At 43.6% G+C, this 19,561-nt stretch overlaps 1 protein-coding gene across 1 annotated transcript in view; it reads right to left on the reverse strand.

Annotated features, from left to right (window-relative positions):
• The window catches only part of ALK (ALK receptor tyrosine kinase), a 713,821-nt gene that overhangs the window by 140,111 nt on the left and 554,149 nt on the right, over positions 1-19,561 (reverse strand). The gene's annotated exons all lie outside the window — the stretch shown is intronic.

A 19,561-nucleotide genomic window follows, 5' to 3' on the forward strand; every position in this document is an offset into this window, starting at 1 on the left:
AATAAAAGCCTGCAGACATTTAGAGGTGGTGTAGTTATTTCCAGGTTGATGAGCTGAATTAATTATGCTTAATTTATGTGCTCGATGGTGGAGATGTTGGCTGTGAGATTGGCTTCAGTGAGGGTGCTCAGAAGCCCATCCTTCTGGGCTTTTCTAAGAAGAGTTTTTTTCCTACATTCCTGCACTTGGGGCCACCCCAATTCCTTTCAGCCTGGAGGTTGGAGGCAAGGAAAACTACTGGAGGGTTGGGGCAAAGCAGGCAAAGCAGGAAAGACACAGGACTAAGTGAGAGGGAGCTTCATTCCAGCGGCCAGGCTTTCAGGAGCAGAGATCTCCTCACTGTAAGCTCAGGAACCCTCAGACACGAATGGCACCCAAGGCTGACTGCTGAGGCAGCCTCCAATGGATCCCCCTGATTGGCAAGACATGTCCCCACACAAGGAAGGGAGGGACAGTGACAGCTTTCAGATGGGCATAAAACAATTGTCACTGCCCTGGGCATCAGTTACCAGTGTGGGAGAAAGCACTTTGGTTTTTGGGGGGACAGCTGTTTGGGGAGACAGCCATTTGGGGTGGGAATTTGGGTAATTGCATTGTTTCCACCATTCTCCTAGAATGCCCCCCCAGGAATTTTCAGTCCAGGTCCATCCCACAGAGCTGTGTTAAGCAGCTGCTACCTTCCTTCCTGGTGCTGGCTGCACTGCTCCCTGGGTAGAAATGACACCTGCCCTGAGGATGGCACCTCCCTTCTAGCCATGCATAGCAACTCTGTGGGGACTGGGCTTAGGGGAGGCTCAGCCCTATTTTAAGGAATTTTTGTGTGGGTATTTTTGTCTTTTTGTTTGATTTTGTTGTTGTTGTTGTGTGACCTTGGGTACATCACTTCGCTTCTCTAGTGCATGAATTCCCCAAACTGGGATGTGAGGTTATTTGGATAGGTGTCAAGTGTGAATAAGAGATCCCCAAATCTGTAACTCGGGGGGGGGGTTACTAAGTAACCTTTGTTTTCAGCAGGGCACAAACTCTCCATGACTTGTTTTGTGTTAAAAGTTCAAGATAAAGTGGCCAAAGGATTCTGGGTACTATGATCACCAGTAATAGAGGAAAGCTGTGAAGACACTGAGTGGGTTTTTTCCTTCTTCCTCAGACCCTAGGACTTAAGAAAACTGTTTGCCCTGGAAATAAATAGCACTTTAGCTCCCAAATTTATTGTTTCTCATGATAGACATCAGACTTCTGGCCCCAGTGAAGTCAGGAAAGACAAGAGGCAGAAAGATGGAAAGAGAAATGAACGATGCAAAGGAATGACAGGAAGAGGAAAAGAGAAAAGAAATGAAGAGGAAACAAAGGGAAATTGAGGGTGGAAGAGAAGGGAGTTCAGACGTGGAAAGAATTAGAAGAGAGTCTGGGAAATATGGGCAGATATGGAGAAGGAATCACCAGAGGGTGCTGGATACAGGAGAAGGACAGGAGATTATGAAAGTAAGTTTAAGAACTTCACTTCCTCTTTTTCTTCCTCTTTCCTTGTCTCCTTGTTCCCTTCCTTTTGCTCTTCCCTATCCCTCCCTCCCTTCCTCCCTTCCTCCCTTCTTCCCTTCCTTCCTTTCCTCCTTTCCTCCTTCCCTCCTTCCCTCCTTCCCTCCTTCCTTCCTTCCTTTTTTCCCTCCTTCCCTCCTTCCTTGCCTCCTCCCTCCCTCCCTCCCTCCCTCCTTCCTCCCTCCCTCCCTCCCTCCCTCCCTCCCTCCCTTCCTTCCTTCCTTCCTTCCTTCCTTCCTTCCTTCCTTCCTTCCTTCCTCCCTCCCTCCCTTCCTTCCTTCCTTCCTTCCTTCCTTCCTTCCTTCCTTCCTTCCTTCCTTCCTTCCTTCCTTCCTTCTTTCCTTCCTCCCTCCCTCCCTCCCTCCCTCCCTCCCTCCCTCCCTTCCTTCCTTCCTTCCTTCCTTCCTTCCTTCCTTCCTTCCTTCCTTCCTTCCTTCCTTCCTTCCTTCCTTCCTTCCTTCCTTCCTTCCTTCCCTCCCTCCTTCCCTCTCTTATTAAAATCCCACAGTCTGACACACCATTTTCTTTTTTTTTTTTTGGGCCACACCCGGTAATGCTCAGGGGTTACTCCTGGCTATGTGCTCAGAAGTTGCTCCTGGCTTGGGGGACCATATGGGACACCGGGAGATCGAACCGCGGTCCGTCCAAGGCTAGCGCAGGCAAGGCAGGCACCTTACCTTTAGCGCCACCGCCCGGCCCCTGACACACCATTTTCTGGAGCTAAAGTTAAAACCATGAATTAAACATAGTCCTCACACACAAATAGTTTGCAGTCTATTAGAGGAGGCCACGTTTTGTCTATGAAAAGATGTGAAAAGAATATCACAGAAAGGGTATGCACTCTACAAGGGGAAGGATCCCTCCTTTTGGGGAGGGAGGGAAGATGGGTCCAATATGTTTCAGGGAGCTGATGAGACAGGATGGATTTGGTGTTATTGATTTGGCAGCCCTGTGGCTACAGGTTAGACTTATCTTCCTTTTCAAAGACCCTGAGTCAGTCCTTCCACCTCCCTATTTCCAAAGTGTCTTTATCCGCATTCACCTCAGTGTCTTCCACATCTATCTTGTTTACTATCTCTTTAAGGCCAGGAAATTGGATTTAATTGGCTTTCTATTATCCAAGGCCTAGCTGGTGCCACCAAACAGAAAATTTAAAATAAAAAACAAATATCCAGGAACCAGAAAATAAAAGAAAGAAAATCCTACACTCAATGAGAGCATTAGACACCAATAATTTCTTTTCTACCCATTGTCAGGAGTTACCACAGCTATGAATTCCTTCCCAGCATTCCTATTGCATCCACCATCTTATTTAGTTAGCAGCAAAAGGTCATTCTCAGGAAGCAACCCTTGTCATTCTCTTCTCTTCCATTTTTTTTCTGTTCTTCACACTGCAGAGACCTGAGTAGGAGTAGATTAATGTCTTTTTCATTTTCATACTGGCTACTTCTTGCCTTTCCCCAAGTATAGGGCTTCAGGGAGAGCAAGTCAGGTGAAAGTTGAGGGTGTTCACTCACATAAAAAAATTATTGAGTCCTGGCACTGCCTGATTCCTAGTTTAAGACCCATGTGGCTTTATTCAATGCTGCTGGGCTATGTTTCTGCACTTTCAGGACCAAGAGATATGACCTTCCCATGGAGAGCAGTCCTGAGCTCATACAACTCAAGTTTTGACTTAAATAATAGACAGGAGCCAGCTGGTTTTGTCTCTTAGCCTATCAGGTATCCTGCACCTGTACCAGGATGCATGTCACAGGTTTGTGAGCTTATTAGATCACTACTTCTAGACTTAAAGGGCAGCATTTCTCAACTAGGAGTCTTATGGTCTCTTTTCCCACACCCAGAATTTTTAAGGGACCATAAGTGGAAAAAATAAAAGAGGCTATGACATAAGCCTATAGGACCATTGGTTGTTCAGAAAGAAAATAAGGTCATAAAGGGGTTATGGTTATGGTTGGACAAAGGTTGAGAAACACTGGTCTAAACTATAGTTTGGCCAAGATACAGATTATTCGCTCTATTTTTCTGAGTGAATTGTGTCTTTGAATCTTTGTATACAAGTCCAGGGACCTCAGTGAAAGACACATTTTAAAAATCGAAATAAATAACTTTTCAATTCATCATTCTCACCTCTAAAAGCAAGACTGTTAGAAACCTGGTACAATTTGATCTAACAATTCAGACCCAGTCAACACTTGAGAAAAGTTATTAAGAACTGTATAGAGGAAACCAGATTGTAATCGGTGGAAAGGATCAAGAGACTATAATACCTTAGCTGGAACCCAGGGTAATGTTGACATTCAACCACCCCACCCCCACCTCCCTCAATGATTCCTCCCACTTCTCCTTTTGGAAATGAGGTTATGAAACTCTGTGATGGTCTTGCTGAAGTAAATCTAAGCCTTTAAAAATGGTCAGGAAACCTCCTGGTGTCTCATCATTATTGGCTATAAATCTACACTTAAAACAGAAGAAAAATCTAAATATTACTGAGATAATGTCCAACATGCAATTGGCATCATTTCAGGATTAGAGATTTACCAAAAGTTACTACTGACCCAGAACTGTGTCTGCATCAGCTCTCTGTGGAAGACCCCAGTAGTGTCAGATCGGGAGAAGAAATGGCTGACCTGGGCTGTGGTGACAAAAGAGGCTCCAGTTTCCATCATAATTCATCTTCCCTAAGGTAGAGAGAACTGGAAAACAGGAAGCACGGTGGACAAGTTCTCTGAGTTGCACGTCAGAGGTTGATCTAGGGAAGGACTTCTGAGTGAGATATCAATGACCTCATGCTACTCTGAGGAAAGCTGAACATCCTGAGGGATTCTGGTACTGCCAATTTTTTCTGAAGGACACACTGGTTTTGAGGGGAGCCCCAAAGGCCTGTTTTTTTTTTTTCTGTCAAAGAAACTGAGACACCTCAGGAGCACACACCAGGCTCCTCTTCAGACAAGCAAACCATGATGAGATGAGCTGGTGTTAGAGTGGGGTCAGGTGGCCTTGAGCTGTTGCTCAAGGCAGCTCTGATAAAGAAGTAAATTGAGAGTAAGGGGCCACCCCAACTGATCTTTGTTCTCCTGAGTTCATTCCACCACCTAGCATATTCCTATAAAGGTCAGTAGAGATAAGGGAAGGAGGTTGAGGTGTGGGAAGCATGGAACTCTAAGGAGAGTGAAGGAAGAGAATCAGCTTTTCTGAGAATTTTCTTGAACACATTGTCTCCCTCCCAGAGAGATAGCACAGCGGCGTTTGCCTTGCAAGCAGTCAATCCAGGACCAAAGGTGGTTGGTTCGAATCCTGGTGTCCCATATGGTCCCCCGTGCCTGCCAGGATCTATTTCTGAGCAGACAGCCAGGAGTAACCCCTGAGCACATCGGGTGTGGCCCCAAAACATTGTCTCCCTGAGTTTAATCATGTCTCTGTAAATATGGCAATATTCCATTGTTCCTTTTACTATGAGAATGACCCATATCTCTGAGGAGGGGAATGGGTGAGTGTGGACACGGCTCCAGTCCCCCTGAACACAGGAAGTTTGCTATCTACAAAGGCTAGATATTCTCTAGTAGGGGTGGTGGATGAAGTGGGAGTTGGCAAGCCCCTTCACTGTCTCAGAAGCTCTTTCTGTGGGAAGGCATGATGAGCAAGTCACTTAGGCTGATTGGCCCCAAAGGCATAGCTGAAGGAATGTTATGGCCAGTATATAACTGTGGCCCCACCCCCCATTCTAACCAGGTAACTTGATCTTACCTGCAAGACACCGCCCATTCCTGGGAGGAGTCTTGGAAAGGTGAGATAAGGCTTTGACGAGAGAGGATTAAGGGCTTTGGGACCTTTTGGTCTTTGGCCAGGATGGAGAGGAATTGGCATTTACCTGGATGGAGAGCTATGGCTGAGGAAGAAGCGAGAATGCAGGGCTAGCTAAGTATGGCATGCGTAAATGATAAGCAGCCACATTTGTTAGCTAGGGCTGAATAAAGATGTTATCTCTCTGGAAGCCTGCCTGTGAGTGAGTTCAATACCTGTCGCTTTCCTGGACCCAGACCCGCCGGTTAATGGGAGATGGAGCCATGTGGCCAGGGCCTAAGAACAAAGGCCCCTCCATCCATCACCATCCAGCTTCATCTCAAGGGCTGCTTTGCAACATATAACCAGTGAGGAACTGGAGATTTGTAATGATGATTGATGGGGGGGGGGGGTACTGGGGAACTAGGTGTTTAGAAAATCAGGTGTTAAGCGAGTAGGCTGGTGAGTGAGATTTAGTCAGAGGCCAAAACAGAGATGGCTGGGCAGGAAGAATGGGGATTCCTGTGAACCTAGTGCCAGTGAACTAAGATAATGGGAGAGGCAAGACTTTGATTAGGCCTGACTACCTATCAAGAAGTTGAACGAAAGTTCCAACACTGATTAAACTCTTTGGAAGAAATGGAAGTGGGAGGCAGTAAGTTTCCCTAAGAACTGAGTTAAATTTCCACCATGTTTCTGCCTAAGAATGGTCATATTTATAACCCCAAATCCTTTCCAATGACCTGTTTCTATCACAAGGGCCTGCTTTTTTTCTTAGCCAATGCTCTCTTTGGAGGTTCGCCTTTTCCCTGTACCAAGTACAAGTAATACCTCTCTCTGGAAATACAAGCTCAGCTGTTCAGCTTCCAATATGCTTATGGTCTTTGGAACATGCTAGCAGTGCACCACTATAGATCCTATTTGTTTCTGGGAAGATTGTTGATTGGGCAACTCATCTCTGTCAGGCTAGATGCGGGGCTGTGTGGATCTGAAAGGAGGCTCTTATATTGGAGACAGAAGTCTACCCATATTTAAGCCACTCTCTGATTTTTTTTTCTGCAGCTGAGAAGTAGCTGGGTGAGGCTAAAGGAAAAATGAATTAAGAGGTTTAAAAAAAAAGTCATGACCAGGCCAGTTGGTGATTCAAGAACCTTCACTTCTTTGGGTCACAGTTTGTTAATCTGTAAAATTAGACAGGAGGGAAGACAAAAGAAAAAAGCTCCTTTTTAAATTAAGATATTTCTGGATGCTAAATGCTAGGAAACACGTGATTCTCAAAAGTGAAGAGCTAGTACAGTGGGGAGGGCTGCTCGCTTTGCATGTAGTCAAGCTGGGTTCAATCCCTGACATCTCATATGTTCCCCTGAGTACCAACAAAAATAGTTTCTGAATGCAGAGACAGGGGCATTCTGAGCATCATTGGCTGTGCCTCCCCATCCAAAAACATGTAGAGCAGTAGAGTAAGCAGAAGCCCCCGAAAGCAATGGTTGTTGATAGAATTGGATGAATGAAGTACATTTGTGGTGCTGTTGAATTCCTTTCAGAGCTGTGGCAAGTCCCACTCTAAGCAAGTCATGTTGGAGTATGTATATCACAGATCACCACCTGGGAAGCCCCAGATGTGTTCTGGACACATGGAGCCAGTATTTCAGTGGTGTAAACTAGCCATTTATCGCTCTGTGATTTTCATTATTATTATTATGAAACTATCATCAGTATTATTTGGACTGTGGAAAATTTGAAGCCCATGTTTGTCTTGGCTTCTCCTATGTAAAGGGATTAAGCAGATGTTGGAAGCCAACTTCAATACAGACCACAATGCCTGGTTTCAGTGTCTCACTATTGATATTTCTGGGCATCCACAGATGCTTTCCCATACCGCCCTCTTTGGACTCATGTACTCAGTAACTCATGTGTTCAGGCAACACTTGACAAGAATTGTCACTAGGGTGTGCCATGTTTGGAGCCAAGCATGAAGGAGGCAGAGCTACGGTGGTGGTAAAAATGGAAGCAAAAGTCCCATATATAGTGGCACCCAGAGAATATATAGGGGTTACATGAAGTCTCTTGAGTTTTTCTAGAACTCAAACAGAGGAACACCCTACCTGTCCCATGCTTCTTGAACAGGTCAGCACTGGAATTGGTTTGGGAATACAGGCAGAGAACTGTTCTTTGAGAAAAAGCACATCCATGGTGAATGTGTCACTTATGTTCTATTTCTAAAAAGAAACAGGTAATGATGCTTTGAAGGAATCTGTACCAGATGATAGAAAATGGGAATGCAAATATAATGCTTTTTAAATTTTAAATATAATGTTTTTAAAGTACAGATTCCGTTTGTTTTTGGACTTCCATTGGGGAGTCTGGTTACTAGATCTTGAAGAAAATGGAAAGGCTAAATACGACATTTGATTAGAGAATTAGCAGAAAACTTCTGACAACTCAGAGCCTTCATGTTGGACCAGAAGGAGACTTTTATCATTGTGACTGTGATAGCTGTGAACTAGCCTTCTTGTCCCTTCCCTTCCTTCCTCTCTCTTTTTCTGAGAGTCATAAAACTTTCTCCTGGAACCCCATGAATCACTAAACCATAATCAATCTGGTCGCAGGAGTGATGTTTTAAGCCCTTTTAAGCCCTGGCCCAAGCCCAGATAAAACTCTTGGAGTCCAACCAAGATAAGCTAGAAAGTTTAACTTGATTTTATGAAAGACTGGGAGAAGATGAGGGTGAAAATCTCTACTCCATGCCAGGCGCTGAGAGGCTGGGTACTGCTGACTCCAGAAGAGAAGAGAATGATCTCCAAGACTCCTTTCCTAGCTTATCCTTACTACTGAGTGCTATCACACCATCCATTTCCCAAGGATTTCACCAGTATAATTTCTGGATCTTCAGTGGAAAGGGCTGGCTTCTTGTTTCTTCTTGCTCTGGATTCCTGCCATGTGACTGATAGCAGGAAGAAGCGTGGTCAGAACATCACTCACCAACTGACAGCTTTGGACTGGCACCTGAGCACCCTCATTGCCCTGGATGCTCCTCTGTGTGTGTATGAGTGTGCAGGCCTGTATGTGCATGAAAGGGAGGTGGAAGACAAAGTAATAAATACATTATAAAAAAAACAGGGCAAAGAAAAAGAAGCAAGGGGTAAAACCTTTGCCTATCTAGCAGAAAGAAGAAAAATAGCTAGGATTTATCTATGTACCCCTGGTGAGCTGATCTGACTTTCTTGCAGTTGTCCACAGGGACAGATGTGGGTCCGTGCCTACCGGAAAGATGGGCAGGATTTGCTGACAACTTGACATGGCCACAGTCAGAAAATGGCCAATTTCAAGGTCCAGTTTTCCTCCCTTGCAAAAGGAAAGGAAGCAAGCAGATAAGTGAGAAAGAATTAATAAACCCAAGCAAAAACACCTATGGATTCTGGGAAAAACAGAGGGATGTGAGGCAGAGCTAGGGAAAGGCTAAGTAGCCAAAATAAGCCACGAAGAAGGGAAATGATCTGTCTGCGTGTAAGGATTTAATTACCCAGTGAACAAATACTAAGACTGGCTCAAGAAGACTGTCACAATGCATAGGGATGTGGGAATAGAAGGGTGAGAAGGGAACAGACAAAGGCCTGGGCGGGTAGAATGGCAGAACAGAAAGAATAGGACTGAACTGAAACCCTGGATACCCATAGACAGTTCAGAGGAAGACAATGAGAACCAGCAGGCAAGACTTGGTGTTTGTCTGTTGGTTTTTTTTTTTTTTTGGGGGGGGGGGTAAGACTTGGTGTTTTTTCCAGTTTAATGGAAGAATCAGAACCACACTGCCTCATTTTCTGCTTTTTATTTCTAATCCATAGAATGAAATTCCGGGGAATTTTTCCTTCCAGATTTAGTCCATCATCAACCTACATACACAAGACAGAGGATTGGGGATTCAGTTCCAACCCTTCCAAACAACAAATCAATCCTAAGAGAATTCTAATCTGAATGATTGTAGCCATGGCGGCTTGATCAGCAGCCTCTGTTCTTAAACCACAGTCACACAGACAGGCCACCTCCAGAACCCACTCTTGACTTCCTGTTCTTTTTGCATTGGGGAGCTAATCAGAATCCCTAACCAGAGCCAATGTTTTCCTTGCATTTATATCTCACAAATGATTGAAAAGATCAGCTTAGAGCAAATGAAATTTGAGACACTCAACCCCTCTGGACCTATTTAAGACAACAGACTTATTATGTCCATGTGAATTTCCAGGAAGAAAGCTCTCATTAGAGTTTATTGCCTCTCGCCTGCCACTGACTGGCCAAGTGACTCGTCTTTCCTGTTCATTAGGGCAAATGAGCGTTCTAGTGCATTGGAGCCACATAGAGCCTATTCGCACCTGCTAGCCTTCACCTGCAGTGTGCCTAGGAAGGTACCAGGGTTGCCACCATGCTGGTGTTACTTTCCAGACTTGGGACCTAAGACAGGATATTGCCCCTGTGATTTTGAACAAAGTGATAGGACCCTGGTCAACCAGTTGCATGAATGATTAATAAGGGGGTAATTAGCAAGTGTTTGCTAAGCATTTTATAGACACTAATGCTGGCAAAGAGCTAAATGAAGAGGCAGAAGCAGCAAAAAAACCAAAAGACTTTCTCTCCATCCAAATGCTGCTCTTAGAATCACAAGATATTGGAGATAAGGAAAGGCAGGCGCACACTGCAGGGCCTTCCGGGCAGCAGCCCAACAGCTGTCTCCCTGAATTTCCTCCCAGAACAAATCACAAGAAAGACAAAATAAACTTCCCCCAGAACTGGCTTGCAGCACCACTTGAAGATAGAGAATGCCAACAATTTCCGCACAACTCAGATTAAAATGAGAACGAAGCCTCACTTCCTTGCTATACCCACACTGGCATTCCACTCTATACCCATCAACCAACCCAGGGTTCCCAGACTCAGAGCAGCATCTCCCCATTTCAGGGTACCCACCCATGAATGGGATGCTTAGAATTCTAGGGTTTCAGAGGACATCAAATATATCTCAGATTTTTAGATAAAGATTCAGTATCCCTCCTTGCATTCTTTTCAAAATTAAAGTTGAACCTTAATCCAAATCAACTCAGAAATTAAGTCTCCTTGGAGAAATTTAAGAACTTTTACGTTGAAACACAGGGGTTTCAAAGTGGAATATTTGAAGATAGTACAGGAGTTAAGGTACATATTGTGTTGTACACACCCTCTCCTGGTTCTATTCCTAGAGTCACATATGGTCTCCCGAAGATCACCATGAGAGATTTCTGATCCCAGAATGGAAAGTAAATCTTGAACATCCCTAGGTTTGGCTCAACCTTCATCTCCTGAAACCAAAATTGAAGAATATTTGGTTATTGGGCCTGATATGGCACCACAGTTTGAGTAACTGCCCCTTTATCTACTTGCTTTGGGGGTTAGATTAAGTGACATCCTGGAGTGGTGCCTGCTGACTGGTTTGCGCACCACACGCACACACACACATACACACACACACACAGACACACAGACACACACACGACAATTCTTGTCTCTAAGCTTCAGCTTCGTATTTGCCCATTCTGTCATCTATAATGTCCATTGTGTCATCAACATCTACCTACCCCAAAGAACAAAAAAAGGGTCAAGTCATCTCCTAGAGTGTGAGAAATTTCTGGGAGCAGAAAGGCCTTAAAAACCCATATTTTAACATAAAAATGGTGTGTCATCTGCATTAGAACCCAATAGACACACCAATGTTTTCATTTTAAAATGTTGTGAGCTGAACACCAGGGATACAGCCCTAAAGTCTCCAGTTCCATCCCTGGAGTCCCCCAACCATTGTTGGATGGTCTTAATGCTTCATAATATCAGAGGTTTTGAAGAACTGATCCCACATACCTGGGCTATGCCTGACCAGGAGTGAGCACTGATTGGAAGGGCCCACCTCCAAGTAAATGTCCCTTCACATCCTGATAAAATTGAAGGTTTGAAAAGACACACCATCTTGATTCAGTAGGTTTACTCTTTTCCAGACAACAGACATACTTTGAAGGTCCAAGCTCTAAGGCTGAGAGACATATTTTGGAGGTCCAAGCTCTAAGGCTGAGAGACACTGTTAATACCAACCTCTTTCCAGATGCCCACAGCCAATGCCTTCCTTCACCTTGTGTGATCCAGATAATGACCTACACATGCAAGGCACCAAGAGTATCCACTCACATCTCTCTGCTTCCATAGGCTGCGCCTAAGTTGTATGACTCATAGTGAATATTCTTCTTTCTTTTGGGGGCCTCATCTGGCAGTGGTCAGGGGTTCATTCCAGACTCTGCGCTCAGAAATTACTCCTGGCAGGTTCGGGGGGCGGAGGGGATATATTGGATTGAACCTAAGTCAGTTACATGCAAGGCAAATGTCCTACCCATTGTGCTCTCTCTCCATCCCCAGATACAACTTTTCTGTTTGACTCATACCAATGGCTTCTTCCATGATATGTCAAGCTCACAGATCAACACCACCATGATCATCTCTTTGGAAACAGTTTGAGGGAGAACCAATCCTGCACAACTTCCCACTAGGTTTGAGGCACACCCTCCATTCAGTAAGCTTTCACAGGTGATCTGGGGGTGCCCACCACCTTTACATTTTTCCTCTATAAATTATCTTATTGGACTGCAAAGTAGAACATATAACACCATCTCTACAACCCAATTAAGAGGCAAACTCATGGTATTCTTATAAAAATCTCCCTTTTCTCTTATGTTTATATGAATACCCTTTCTTTGCCCCTCTCTGCCCCATTTTCTGCATCATGGTCTGGTTCCAAGAGAGAAAGAAACCAAGGGGGTGAGATTGGAATGTCTGAATACTATTGTCAGCAATGCAGGTATGAGGAGCTTGAACTTGAGGAAGCTGGACTGAAGAGGGAGAGGAGTGGATTGGAACAAAAGTCAAAACTGACATTTCCCCAACTAACTTTGGAATTAATTTACTGGGTCCACTCAGCCTCCCAGCCACAGAACTTAAGAAATGACAATGGGGGGGTGCATGGAGACCTGTAGGGAAATGCAGTTTCTTGAAGCCCCCCACTTTGCACCAGCTAGAGTGGCGATCTCATTAATAACTGGGGCTTAATCCTCCTCATTCAGAGACTCCCATTACCCAAAACAATAATATTTTTAATTACCCAGGCAGAGTGGCAATTGCATATTGAATACTAAGAATGATTTAAAACTAATAAATACTTTGGAAATTCCTGAGACATTTTAATGAATTAAAACTTATGAAATATTTATAAGCGGTAACAACACCATTTAGTACCATTAATAAAATAAATACATGAGTCAGGGAATGAAATTCATTATTATTTTTACTGCTAGACATTGATGTCAATGACGGAATATTGCTCCAAATTACTTGTAAAATGGACCAATTATTTTAGTGTGATTAATCTTTTTCAATTATTTCTTTTATGTAGTTGCAATTTGAAAGTAATTTTCTTCGGGGAGGACAATGACCTCAGCGTAGGGTTCCTTATTTATTTATATTTAAAGCCCTTTTTTTTTTGTATGCATCTGGCCCTATTTCCAGGTGCTCTCCAATGGTCGATTAACGCAAACAGTCGCCCAAGAAACCGCTATTGTGTCCAAGCAATTTGCAGGGTCTTTTAAAATGGGCTTCATTTGTGATTATGAATAAGCCATTCCACAGTAAGGAAGTCTGCCAATAGCCGGTGCCCATCAGCAGGGAGAGCAGGGTCTCCCAGGGTCTCCCTTGACTCTCCCACCTGGGCTTGGCAGTTTCAACCTCTGAGTCTCACTCCGCTTATAGGACCAGCTTAGTTGGTGGTATCTCTTCCTGGCCTATTCCCAGTAGCCTCCATGGAAGCCAATAGCCCTCCTACTTCATTTGGCCCAAAGGCTGCTATGCTTGATACAAAGGGGAAAATGGGAGGGATGAATGGCAAAGAAAGGAAGCTTCCTTTGGCGGCAGAGAGATCTAGAGAGAGAGAGCTGTTGCTGGACTTGGGGCACCTTTTCTCAATGGTCCAGGTAAGGCACAGTTACCAGTGAGAGGGGTGGAACCAGGGGATAGACCTGAGGGTCAGAGAGGATGTCTCAGTTTGATTCTACAATGAGAAAAATCATTGCCCATATGGTGAAGATATGAAGGTGGGGTGGGGAGTAGGGGAGAAAGCATTTATTCACCTTGCCCAGTCTGGCATTTGGGGGTTCTACCCACCATCTGTGGTTTATCACTGTATATTACTATCATAGTATAGAAGAAGCCCTCTCATTGTGTATTACTTGCTCCATTGACTCATAAGAAAACCACCATGTCTAGATTAACATAACACAACACCCAACTCTTGTGCATTTCAAGAGGGGGAGAGTGATGCTCATTTTTTTTTGATTTCACAACTTGTCACGGAGTCTGTCCTCCATGCTAAGAAAGTTGTTCCTCAGTTCTCATTGTGTCCAACACACTGTTCCTTGCTGATTAGGATACAGAGAAGGAAACATATGGCAGCCTTTCATTCCACTTACTTCGCATCTACTGAGCAACACTGACAATTCCAGAAAGGAGCATATGATTTCCAAAAAGTCAAATTTGGCAGCACGGTTTGGCGCAGACACTTCTTTGGAGGAGATAGTATTTGAAGATGTGGGGAAAGGTTTTTGAGCAGCAGCACAAGAAGCAAAGCCTTATTTAGGAGAAAGGAACTTGAAAGAGAAGGTTGAAGTCTGGGCATGATCCCTGTGGTAAGAGAAAACTGTTCTTTTTTTGCAGTCCCGAGCTAATTTTGCTGGGGCATTTTAGAGAGTAGAGAAGGGGAGAGCTTGAAGATGGGGCTCAGCCCTCACCAAGTACACAGGAAGACCTCTGCAAGGGCACCAGGTTGAGAGCTTGAACTCTGATGGGCTTTCCCTCTGGCAAAGCAGATTTGAGCTTTGAAAGTGGCAATACAGGGTGCCTCTGACTAGGTTGCAAGTTGATAGTGTCCCTGTTTTCACTTCTTTCATTTATTTCTCCTGATTATCAATACCATCATCTAATTTGACAAGAGGCATCAGAAGAGCCCCATTTGTCTTGAAGAATGGTGGGGCCAGAGGAGAAAGTGTGTTATAGGCAAGGAGCTAAAAATTCCTTGGTTCAAAGGCTTGGGTTCATTTGAGGTCCAGAGAGATCTGGAACTTGGACATCATTTTGACCATAAGTGGAGAGCATCAACTGTGAGCCAGAGGGCACTGATGAGCCTAAATGTCTTTGATCAACCAGGATGGAAAATGCTAAATTCCAAACTGGTTTCTTGAAGCAGCTGAGAATTTGATAACTCGTAGCCCTAGGTCAATAGCACATTGGACATGTCAATTATTTTGGGTGTCAAAGTTTAAGATAAACCTTGAGTAGGTGAACATTTAAGTGTTTTCCATATCATGGGGGAGGCAGAGAGGGGGGAATGCTCTTTTGGGCTCTTTCCAACCATGACCTTCCCAGGAAGAACACGGACTAATAGCGATGAGCACAGAAGTGGAACAAATCTTCCACCCATCCCAATATCAGCTGTGCTACACCAGGCCTCTGCGCTTTGATTTTTCCATTCATTCAACAGGAATCATGATAAGAATGAACAGCTCACAGCACTCTTGCAAGGATTGATCAATTAATCTATGCATCACGCCTAGAATAGGGCCTGGCACATGGAAGATATTAGATGCATGCCCATAATGATACATATATGAATGAGCTGCTCAGTGGCACATTGATCTTTTCCAAATCCCTTTCAGGAATGTAGCCCCAGTCCTTCTGCTGTCTATTTCTGCAGACATTTTGAACATGAGTATCCTAATGTGTGTGCAAAATCCCATAGCTCAGGGGTATCTGCTCAATAAGGATTTTCTAAGTGGGCTAAGGATGACCCAGCATAGATGTCCCTAGGATCCCACCCCCCTCCCCCTCAGAAATTGCCCAATAAGCCAACCAACTGCTCATTGGAGATCAGGGAAAAACCTCTTCCAAGCAATTTTGACTCACTATTATTTTCTTTGGGAAGTAGCAGAGTAATCGCCCAAAGCTATCAAAGCAGGAGCAGCATTTATCAATTGATTGATTAACCAATCAGTCAACAAGTATTTACTCAGTGTTTCTTATGTGTTTAGCACCGCATTAACTGCCCCCTGGAGAAATAAAAGAAATACAAGACAAGGCAACGAACCTTAAGTTAGGGTCCCAAGATGATGAATTGGGAAATAATTATAAAACAACTACTAAATTTCAATGCATGAAGCAGTTTTCTGAGAAGAATTTCTGTAGCTGCAAATGCCGTTTGGATATATTCGTGCCCCAAGCTGAGTTTTCATCAATGAGTTGGTGTTCAGAATGGAAGGACTGGGACACAAGAGGCCATTCTTGGCCCAGGAAAGTGTCTGTTAAGAAGGATGGAATGTGAGACCGATAGGCATAATACTGAAGAGGCATTATGGGGTGAGCTGAAAAGACAGAGATATAAACCAAGATGCTCTTGATGCCAGTCCTGTTCTATCACCTCTGGTAAAAGGATCCCCTGGCAGAAGGATCCAATCCTTCACTTCTTGGGTTCTCATAGGGACCAGCACAGCCCTCAAGTTTTGCTGTTTTGTTGATGTGGGAAGTTATAAGAAATGATTATAGTTTCATGAAAATGCTGCAAAGAAAACAAATTTGGGGAGACTCATCTGACAATGTGCCAAGAAAAAACAAGCGCAGCAGGGAGGCCAGTGACTAATGCCCAAACCCAAACAAGCTTCTGTGAGTTGAAACACATGCTTTGTATGCAGGACGTCTGACTATCTAGGAACATGCACCACCAGGAGTAACCCCTGAGTTCTGAGTTAAACAAAAACACAACCCTCTATACCTAGTCATAACGTTCAAATCTGCACATACTAAGGGCTGTCACGCATATACCTTAGTCCCATGGAACTTGGAAAAAATCAGTGGCAGGCAAAGGGACAATCCTATGGCAGAGACAGCTTGAAAGGCATTCTCAAGCCTGGGGAATGCTCAGGGCATGGGCATTTGGAGGGAGGAGTAGGAGGAAGCCTGTGGGCTAGTCTTAAGGATTCCTGTGGTAAGGACAGTTCCATTCTCTCCACAGTTCATAGACTCTGTCTTTCTCCCCTTTCATAACCGTGGCAAGTTTTGAGTCTTCAGAAAGTAGGGCACAACTACCTGCTCCCCAGCTCTATTGGACAGTACCCAAGAAACAACTAATGGGCATCAAGTGATGGAAAGTTGGCCTATTATACACTATAGACATTAGCCTTGTAGCTTATTAACTATTAAGTATTGCGTACAGTGCTAGATGTCAGGGATCAGAAAACAGAGAGGTCTGGCCTCTGACCTTGATGGTACCCCAGGTATATGTCATTATTTAGGTAGGGAGATAGGGAGGATTGCTTCCTGGACAGGTGCCTCTGAGTTCATTCAAAGGAGGCATATCTTCCTGTGGGGACTAAAGAAGAGCAGTAGAATTCTAGAGAGGAGCTGCCTCTCAGAGTCTGTGTATCTGTCAGACAGTGTCAGAGTCAGACAGTGGAGCAGGTGCCCTGCTGACATGTATACAATCCCGACTACCTCACCACCACCTCTGTTCAACTTCCCTTCAAAGAGACCCCAACTTTTCCTTCCTGTCTCCCCTTCAGGATATAACAAAAGCAATGGCTTCAGAAAACATTTGTCTGTAGCCAGCAAGGATGCATCCTCAATTGTTCACTTTCTTCTGTTCACAGGCAGGTGTTTGCAGACAAAGCTTAACCACAGTGATGGGATACACCCATATTCTGTCATGAGACAAGACCTCAGTTAAAACTAACTTCCCTTTTTGTCTATCTCTCCTCTCTCTATTACATTTATGTGTATCTCTCTCAATAGCTCAATAGCCCTGCATGGCCACAGGCATCCAACTTAGAAGTGTTCAGAGAATATCTTCAGCCCCAGGAAAACTCTCTGTTCTGGAATCTGAAGTCTCAAAAAAGAAGGTAACTGGGCCAGGAAAAGCTTTCTAGATCTCTTGGACAATGTATCTTCTCTAAGAAACCCAAATAATGTTTGGTATTCCTTCCTCTAAGGGACTCTATCCTGCCAGAAGATACATTTCCTGGAGAAAGTTGGAGAGGCCCATTCTTTTGATTTCTTAAGGTAGAGAAATAGAAAAAAAAATAGGTCTTTAAGTTCTGCAAGACACAAATCAATATAAACACAGAGAAAAAAATTTTTATGTCAAAGGCAATGGTAAAGCAAGGGAAATTCAACTGGGGGAAATTCAAAGGCACAATGAAATTTTGCAGAAGCATTTGTACTGGACCCAATATGTGAAGTTTTGCAGCCTCCTTTTCCTTTCTCTTGACATTGCTCAAGTGAGATTAGGCAAGTTCTTGAAAGTGATACCTTCTTCCTGTCACATTCCTATTAACTGGCACCATTTCAACCGATGGTCTCTTTTGGACGGTACATAGACCCTTGACATCTGTGAAGATTGATGGCAGCCAGAGACATTCACAAATCCCCGGGTTTGTGAGTACAGAAACATTTGTACAAGCTCTTGGCTTCCTGCCAAACCACATGTTCCTTGTACATTGCTTCACATTACAGGTTCAACCACCTTTTCAACTCGAACTGAAGTTCAATCTATCACATTATGGTGATTTTTCTTTTCCCCATACATAAACCATTCCCATTAAAGGAAAACTAAAGCCTTCCTTGTGAAAAACTGGCAAGCCCAGCCGTGAATGAAGAGCCACAGCAACATAAAGATCTGGGGATTTGTGAGATCACCTAAGGTCTGAAGAGGTATTTGAGGCAGATCCTCCCAAGAGGTGAGATATTCAACCATGAGTCTCTCCCAGCAATAGAGAGCTTTCCGTGGTGGGTTTCCCCATTTTTCGAAAACAGGCTCATCAGACAACCTATCTCTGGAAATAAGGTTCCTTCCTGCCCCTACTTTGTTCTTGGACTTCTCAGACTCCCTAGCACGAATGAGAGACCCTCCTTGGCAAAAGTCTGGGCAGAGGTAGGTAGCTTTAGAGAATAAGAATAAAGAAAGCAACTTCCTCCTAAAAGACTCCCATCATACTAGTCCTTCCTTGTCCTTCCTTTCGAAGGGACATGATACATTTATCATTTTAATCCAAGTCCATCTGAAGAACCAAAGATCCACTTCCAGTATCTTTTGATAATCTATTCCATCCTTCCTGTCAATATGATATTTGAAGACATATCTAATGAAGCGGACAGAAAAGATAGGTCTTGAAAAAGATCAAAATGAAAGAAATACTTCCACTAAAAAACCCACATAGATATATTTACTATAATTGACTCTTACAATAAATTTAGAGTTTCTTGGGTTCAAAGGCCAAAAAAAAAACAACAACCCAATTATTTTTTAGGGGAGACGTATCTTCTCCTGATATGGCTCCCCTGAAGGATAGGTGTACAAGTGGGGCTTGTTCATCAGGAATTCAATGACATGGTGGATTATATGCTAATGGGTTTATATAAGATAAGAGGATAAATTTACATATAACCATTTCCCATGTTATAACCTAATAATTGTTTAAATTAAATCACTTATTTAGCTATAGGCTAGAGATATATAGTATAGTTGATAGGGCACTTGTCTGCACACTGCCAACCTGGGTTCAATCCCCAGCACTCCAGATAAGGAGCACTTTGAACCCAAATGTGGAGTGACTTATTTCTGAGTGTAGAGTCAGGAGTCAGCCTTGAGTGCAGTCAAGTATGACCTCAAACTCAAAATTAATAAAATACCCAGTTATAAATTTTGCCTGAGAAGAGTAAAATATTAATCATTTTGATGAGCATTAGGTAAAAACAAAGGGTGAAATAAAAAATGGCAGAAACCATTTGGCAGGAGGCTAGATGGGGCTTCATGACATTTTTCTACTTGTTTTCTTATATTTGAAGTTTTCCCACAAGTTGGAAAGATAAAGAAATATTTGGCAGTTGGAGAAGTTAAGATAAAGTATCATCTACCAAAACCAGTTTCTATATGTTGAAGATTTAAGTTCAATAGATAAAAAGTTATGGAAACAGGAGCCAGAGTGATAACACAGTGTGTAGGGTATTTTCCCTAGCCTGCCAGGCATAACTGCTGAGCACAGAGCCAGGTGGAACCCCTGAGCGCTGCTAGGTGTCCAACTCCTCCCCCAACAACAACAAAATAATGTATGTGAATGTTATGTCAATTGATCAGTTGAGATAT

This window comes from Suncus etruscus, chromosome 12 (genome assembly GCF_024139225.1).
Source record: "Suncus etruscus isolate mSunEtr1 chromosome 12, mSunEtr1.pri.cur, whole genome shotgun sequence".
NCBI lineage: Eukaryota > Metazoa > Chordata > Mammalia > Eulipotyphla > Soricidae > Suncus > Suncus etruscus.